Source organism: Nannospalax galili, unplaced genomic scaffold, assembly GCF_000622305.1.
Source record: "Nannospalax galili isolate Female #2095 unplaced genomic scaffold, S.galili_v1.0 scaffold686, whole genome shotgun sequence".
In the NCBI taxonomy this organism is placed as follows: domain Eukaryota; kingdom Metazoa; phylum Chordata; class Mammalia; order Rodentia; family Spalacidae; genus Nannospalax; species Nannospalax galili.
Genome location: NW_008355472.1, coordinates 531,624 through 538,489, shown reverse-complemented (window position 1 = coordinate 538,489; position 6,866 = coordinate 531,624). Strand labels below are relative to the sequence as shown.

Genomic DNA, 6,866 nt, shown 5'->3' with positions numbered 1-6,866 from the left:
CCGGGGGGAGGCCGGGGTTTTTTTTTTTTTTTTTTTTTTTTTGCCTTTTTGAGACAGGGTCTCTCTGTAGCCCCAGCTGCCAGGAACTAGCTATGTAGACCAGGCTGGCCTTGAACTTAAGAGATCTGCCTGCCTCTGTCTCCCAAGTGCTGGGATTTGTTGGTGGTGTCTTCATTGACAGAGGAAACTGAGGTTCAGGCAGGGAGTAGGCTTGGTTCTGACTTGACAGGCACCCTGTTCTCCCCAGGGTCCTACTATTTCTCCAGGATCCCACTTTCTGAGTTGTCTTTATCATTTTGGATTCTTTGCTCCCAAGCAAGGAAAACATTTCTTGTGATTCAAAGAAACTCATTTATCCTGGGCAAAGATAGATGTTTTCCTCCAAAAGGATGCTTAAATATACTCTGCTCTGCCTGGTAATGGGGACTGAACCTAGGGCTTAGTATGAGGCAAGCACTCTACCACTGAGCTATAAACCCAGCCTCCTCTTTACTTTTTATGTTGAGGCAGTTTCACTAAGTTACCCAGGCTGGGCTTGAACTTGAGATCATCTTGCTTCAATCTCCTGAGTGCTTCAACCTCCTGAGTCCTGCACCACCATGCCTGGCCTGGGTATAGCTTTCTATACATAAACATAAAAACAGATGACTTCTCATTTCTGGTTTCTCCCCCCCCCCACCCCGTATGATTCCTACACTGATGGTCATTCTGTGGAACTGAGACAGGGCCTGGAACCCAAGTGCTCTGCTGCTGAGCCCCTGTCTCCTGATGGCTCTGAGGGAGGTGTTCTGACATGTGGTTCTGCTGTCTAAAGTGGTTACGGCTGCTCTGCCTGGCTTGGCACATGCACCCTCTTCTCTCATACCACTGAAGGGGCCTGTCTCAGCTAAAGACAGAATCTCAGAGGGGACTCTCAGTCTTGGGTCATTGAGATGTGCTATCTTGGTAGAATCCACATACGATGCCAGTGCAGACATGTATTTATGTGTGTGCGCGCGCGCACACACACACACACACACACACACACACACACACGGTTATGAACTTGTGTATGCACCAATTTTTCTGCTGGTTACTGTGGGGGTCCTGGTGTAGCTTTAGGTATGCTGTGAAACTGGTGGCACACCATCATGGGTGGTCCTGTATCCTTATTACCTGGATTTCTGTGCATCAACTTATATACCTCTTTGGTGTGATGAGGTCCTGGGCCCTTTAGTGACCCAGGGAGAGGCAGTCCCACAGAATTGTGGACATTGTGCACCACTTCCCTATAGGACAACAGAATTCTGAACCAGTCATCAGGAAATCTGGGCTCTGATCCTGCCTTCAAGGCTTACCACTGGGTGATGTACCCTTAGGTACATTTACCCTGTCTTGGGCAAATGATTAATGAGTTAGGTGCCAAAAGCTAAGAGGGAGCCAGGCCTGGTGTCTTCGTAAGGTTCGTTTCAACCTGGTTCTCTCTGTGATGGCTTCTCGGCCTACACAGCCCATTCAGGTGCCATGGACTCATGCTTGCGGCCGCCTTTCCCTGGAAAATCTTGTTCTTGGGAAGGAGCTGGTGACCTAACTCATGCTGAGGTAAATGTCTATTGATTGATCAGGTATTTCTTGATCACCAGTAAAGTGAGAGATAGAAAAATCAGGTTTGGTTTGGCTTCCTTCAAGGAGTTCACTTTCTAGTCAGGAAGATCGAGAATTACCTAAAGGGAAGGAAGGAGGTGTGGTTGGATAAGGGGAACATGGGCTGAGGCTGGGACTCACAGCCACCAGATCCTAGCCTGCAAAGGGCCTTCAGCAGCTGGAGAAGTGAGGATGGTCCAGGGGAGGCGGAGACCTGGACGCGTAGGGGAAACCAGAGCTCAGCGAAAGCTCAAGGCAGGAGAGCCTGGCTGCTGGGCTGTGAGGCTTCTGCAGTGGGAGCCCTCCACATGTGAGCTCACTTAATTCTCAACTGTACAGAGGTAGCTGAGGCTTGGAGACATTAGCTTGCTCAGCATTGCTAGGCCCCGGTGTCTACCTGCATTCACTCTGCTATTTTAGGTTCAAAAACACCTTGGGGAGGTGAAAATAGAGACTTCCAATGACCAAGCAATAAAGCTGTCTTCCCTATGCCACCTACAGACCCAGTCGTTGTGGGAGTGTGACCACTCAGGATTTCAAAGCCCGTTGCAGTAACCAAATTCTCCACAAAACCAAAAAGAATGGAGAAGCTGGGTAAGCACCAAGTCCACTGATCAGGTGAAGTTTGTGGGCCCAATGAGGCTGAGATCTGTGCAGGTAGGTTGAGTCAGGCCTTGACTTTCCCAGGCTCTTCCTTCAATCTCTTCTTACCTGTCTGGGTGTTCCCTGAGACAAACTCAGAAGGCCTGGGGCCCTCAGAGCCAAGCTGGCTAAGGAGACAGCAGTGAGTGCATGCTAGGAGAAACACCCTCCACTTGGGTGGATCTCATTCCCCTTTGCCCTACAGAAGAGCAGCCAGGCCTGGCTCCTCAGCAGGGAGGTGCTGGCTCCTCTGCCCAGGCCTGGAATGTACTGTTGGAGCAGCTGATTTTCCCTATGGCATTCTGGGGGACTCTTCCCCTCAGCCTTGGATTTACCCCGGAGAACTGAGCCGCTGCGGCCTTGGCATCATGAATCTGAGGCTCTTTCAGAGTTGGGGAGGCCCTTGAGGTACATTCCATAAGCATCCTGTCCTCAAAACCTGTCTGTGAGTCACTCAGAAGCTCAAATCCTTTGTTAGGTGTTCCTGTTCCACTTAACTGAGGCTAGAAAAGTAGTGACCTGTTTGGGGCCACAAAGTGAGCAGAGGTGGTGTCCCATCAGGGATGTGTGACTCCAGGGCACTTTCTGCCCTAGGTCTCCTAAGATGGTGTATTGGTCTGGCAGAGGGCACTTCATGGGTTTTTCTCCCCAGTGAAGCTGGGAGTTTCTCTGGAGAGCTTTCTCCGGAGAGCTTTCTCCTTGGTTCGAGGACAGAACCACTAGGCAGGGTTTCCTCTTCTGACACTGCTTTGTCCTCTGCTGACTCTGATCTCACTTTCTTGTAGAATGGCCACATTATCTGTAACATTTTCCAGCTATGTGGGTACCCCCAAAGCAGGGGTGGGATTAACTTACCCTCCTTCTCTCTGAAGCCCACTGTAGGGAGGGCACCAAGACAGACAAAGGAGGACCAGCTGGCTCAAGAAACCCTTAATGAAATGAGATAGGAAATGAGGTCAGAGATGACCTCAGGGCCCTTTGGTGGAGGGCTGCAAATGCTAAGGTTAGACCTAATCTGGTGGAGAATGAGGAGGGGCTGGGGGTCTAGAGCATGCTGGTGCAGGAATTGAGGATGGACTGGAAAGGAAGGATGGGGGCTCCAACATTATTGGAAATGTACCCACCAAGAGGTGCTGAAGCCTAAACTTGGTCAGGAACCGTGGCTGGGTGAAACTGTAGCATATTGCATTAGTCCTGAGCCATCCATCACAAACAGAAAGGATGGGCAGACTCAGGTCAAAAACAGGGTATACTGTCAAGGCCACAATGGCAGACATGGTAGGAACCTTCCTGAAGACAGGGCTCCCTAACCTCCTTCTCACCGCACCCCAGCCTCCTGAACCATTACTTGAGGAAGCCCGGCAGCCAACAAACCTTTGCCACTGGCTGGATGAGGAAGAAGTTGAGAGTGTACCCAAGGTATGGGATGTTCTAGCCTGCAGGGCCCATTGACTGCGTCCTCTGCACTGCCTAACCCAGTCCTCCCTGGCAAAGCCTCTACATCTGCACTGGAGAAGCCACCTGGGCAGAGTGACCAGCAAGCTCCATAAAGGTCCAGTATGCCACCTGGGCCAGGCTTCAGGCCATAGGTGCTCTCATCATCACTACCCAGGAAAATGGCCCTTCCTGAAGAGAACTTGGTGCTCTGGGGGAATCCTGGAGATTCTGGGACAGAGAAGGCCACCTTCCATCTGTGGGACCTATAAAATCCCACTGGAAGAGCCAGCCAGGACAAGGGTATGTCCTGGGGAGTGACACAGATGTGGGGTTCTAGCCCTCCCTAGGGCTGCAGTTCCTTCATCTTGACCAGGTGGGGTCAAGCCTGTCTCTCATGCTATGGTGTGTGTTCCCTCAGTCAGCCTCTAAGAAAGGGAGAATGGGCTGAAGGAGAAGAGAGGCAGAGAAGCTGAGGAGGGGAACAAGATCTTACCTGTGAGTCTAGCCAAGGTTGGGCAGTGCAGGGGCTCCTTTGGGGTCCATTGCAGGGGGCAACAGCAGGATTTGATGGCCCCTCCTCGCCATGTACTGCTCTCTGTTGCCTCTGGCTAGGCACTGGCCTTATACAGCAGCTGACCTGAAACCTAATGCTGAGAAGCTAGTTGACAGTCTGGCCACTTGACAAGGGGCGTGCTGCTAAGGGGCAGGGAGGGAGGGGACCAGTGAGCTCCAGATCTAGTTCAGCTCCCTTGACCTGGGGCTCTTTAATATGGCTCCTTTGGGTTTCAAAAAAAGGGTTACCTTGGTGACAAAAAGATGTGTGTGTGTGTGTGACCTTTGAAAGCCTGAAGGTCAAGGCTTCTAAGGGTAGACTGTCAGGATTTTCCTGGGCCTCCTCTTGCTAACAGCAATGATGATAATCACTATTTCTTGGTGTCTATTATATGCTTGATATTTTAGATGCATTATTTCTATTCCCTATACTCATATGAAGTAGGTATTATTAGGATTCTAAATAAAAAAATAAGTTTTATTGAGATGTAATTTACATATCATGCCATTTGAGCATTTAAAGCACAGAATTAAAACGATTTTTAGTATATTTAGAGTTGAGCAACAATCACTACAATCTACTTGAGAACATTTTCATCACTGCTTAAAAACGAAACAACCAGGTGTGGTGGCACATACCTTTAATGCCAGCACTCAGGAGGCAGAGGCAGGCAGATCTCTGTGAGTTCAAGGCCAGCTGGGGCTACAAGGAGACCCTGTCTTAAAAAGACCAAAACAAACAACCAAACCAAAACAAAACAACAAAAACCCTCCAAGTAGCTGAGCAACAACCACTTCCCTTCCCTTTCCCCAGTTCCAGGCAACCACTAATCTTTTAGCTTCTCCATTTGCCTATTCTAGAAGTTTTGTGTACATAGACGCATACAGTATGTACCCTTGTGGCTGGCTTCTTTCACTTGGCACGTGGTGTTTTCATAGGTTGTAGTGTTTTTATACTTCATTCCTGTCCTGTGGAGAACCCTCAGATTTCAATGCTTATTTTACAGAGGCGAAAACTGAGTCTCAAAGAGGACAATGATGTCCTAAGGTTGCACAACTAGTGCACGGCAAAGCCTGGCCTTGCCTGTAATCTATAGCACTTTGGGTCCATCTGTGGTGACCACTCTTCTCCATGACATGTTGCTTGGAAGCTTTAGCATGGACACACTGAGGCTAGAGGGAGCTGGAGCAGAGTGGGAAGAGCCCCCTGCAGCACTCCTGTAGGCTCCACGGCTCCACCTGCAGGCACGGAGGTAAGGACGGGGCATCTTTGAACCTGGGACCCAGGTGGCATAGGAAAGGGTGGGAGGGAGACCAAGAGGAGAGGGGTGGGAAGGTGAGAGGGGGAGTTAAGCGGGTAGGGCAGAGGGAACTTGAGCATGGAGCCACAGTCATGGCAGGTGGTTTGACATTGGGATGCTGCAGTGCAAAGCCTCAGCTATACCTGTTCTTTCTCGAACCAGGCTCTTCCCTTACTGTCAGCAGAAGAGGCAGGTTACATTATGGTGGTTGCTGGGGTTGCTGAGACTGGGAGGGCTCAGGAAGGGAAGGGAGGGGAGCAGGCCTGCAGGAGGTACATGGGGGAGGGGTAAAACAGGAGCCAAATTGGTGGTAGCAGGCCCTGGAAACACCCTGAGGGAGGAGGTCTCAGCTGATTGGGCCTGGGAGCCTCCAGGGGGCGGATCTGTCTGGTGCCATCTCTACAGTTCAGCCTTTGCTGGAAGCTCCAAGGTTGGCTGCTACAGATGCGCCCAGTCTTCAGAAATACTTGTTTTCAGCTGTCTGTGGAGGGCATGTTTACAGGGAAGTCAGGGAGACACCGGCTAGTTCTGCTGGTGGGGACAAACACATTGTATGACTTGGCAAGTCATGTCACCTGAGATATTGATAGCACACCCTTTGTGAGTGTTGCCCATGTTTGAGACCCGCAGTGTCTTTGTGCCATCAGAGGCTGCAGGAAGCCTGGGGTAGGAGCAGGCCTGTCCTCATTTGACCCCATCAGGTTATTTACAGGAGCAGGACTTGGCAGTGAACTTTTTCACCTGAGGCTTTACCCCTTAGGCTTGGAACTTGGACCCCTCATAGGGGTACAGGGCATAGGCCTGGAACCTTGTGCCCTAAGGGAGGTGAAACCCCAGGCTTTGGAAGTCCTGTTCTGCCTGAGAGGGCGGCCTGAGGTGAGGCCAGCCTCTGGTGCTAGAGGCAGGTAAGGCTGAGGGCAAGTGGTCCACAAATGAAGAGCAGCTCTCTCTCTCCTCAGGGCTCCTGCATCACTGCCTTCTGAGGCTGGTGTGCTTGTGGTCACTACTAGTTTGCTCCAGAAGCTTGGGGAGAGTGGGTGGAGCTGACATTTCCTAAGCTATCATTATGTGCCAAGTGCAGGCAAAACACTTTCAGAAATGTCATCTCATTTGACCTTTACCACAACCCTATGAACCCAGAGACTAACAGTACCTATGTTTTCCAGATGAGGCCAGAAGTGCATACAGAGCCACCCAGACTGGTCTCTGCACAGTGGCACATGGCCCAGGGCATCCTTGTGATCTCTCTGCAGCTGTCCCTGGCCTGGCCTATTCTGTGGATCACCCCAAGACTTATCTTTCAGGAACTTT

The 6,866-nt window shown here is 50.7% G+C and overlaps 1 long non-coding RNA gene across 2 annotated transcripts in view; it reads left to right on the top strand.

Moving 5' to 3' along the window:
- The window catches only part of LOC108491748, a 4,686-nt gene extending 306 nt beyond the window's left edge, over positions 1–4,380 (top strand). Inside the window, exons 1-3 of one of the 2 annotated variants that reach the window (XR_001872906.1) lie at positions 1,437–1,581; positions 2,125–2,217; positions 3,598–4,380. This is a non-coding gene — a long non-coding RNA (uncharacterized LOC108491748). Of the gene's footprint in view, positions 1–1,436; positions 1,582–2,124; positions 2,218–3,597 lie in introns of those variants that run through there. The other variant, XR_001872907.1, reaches the window with a different exon arrangement.
- The last annotated feature ends 2,486 nt before the right edge of the window (positions 4,381–6,866 follow it).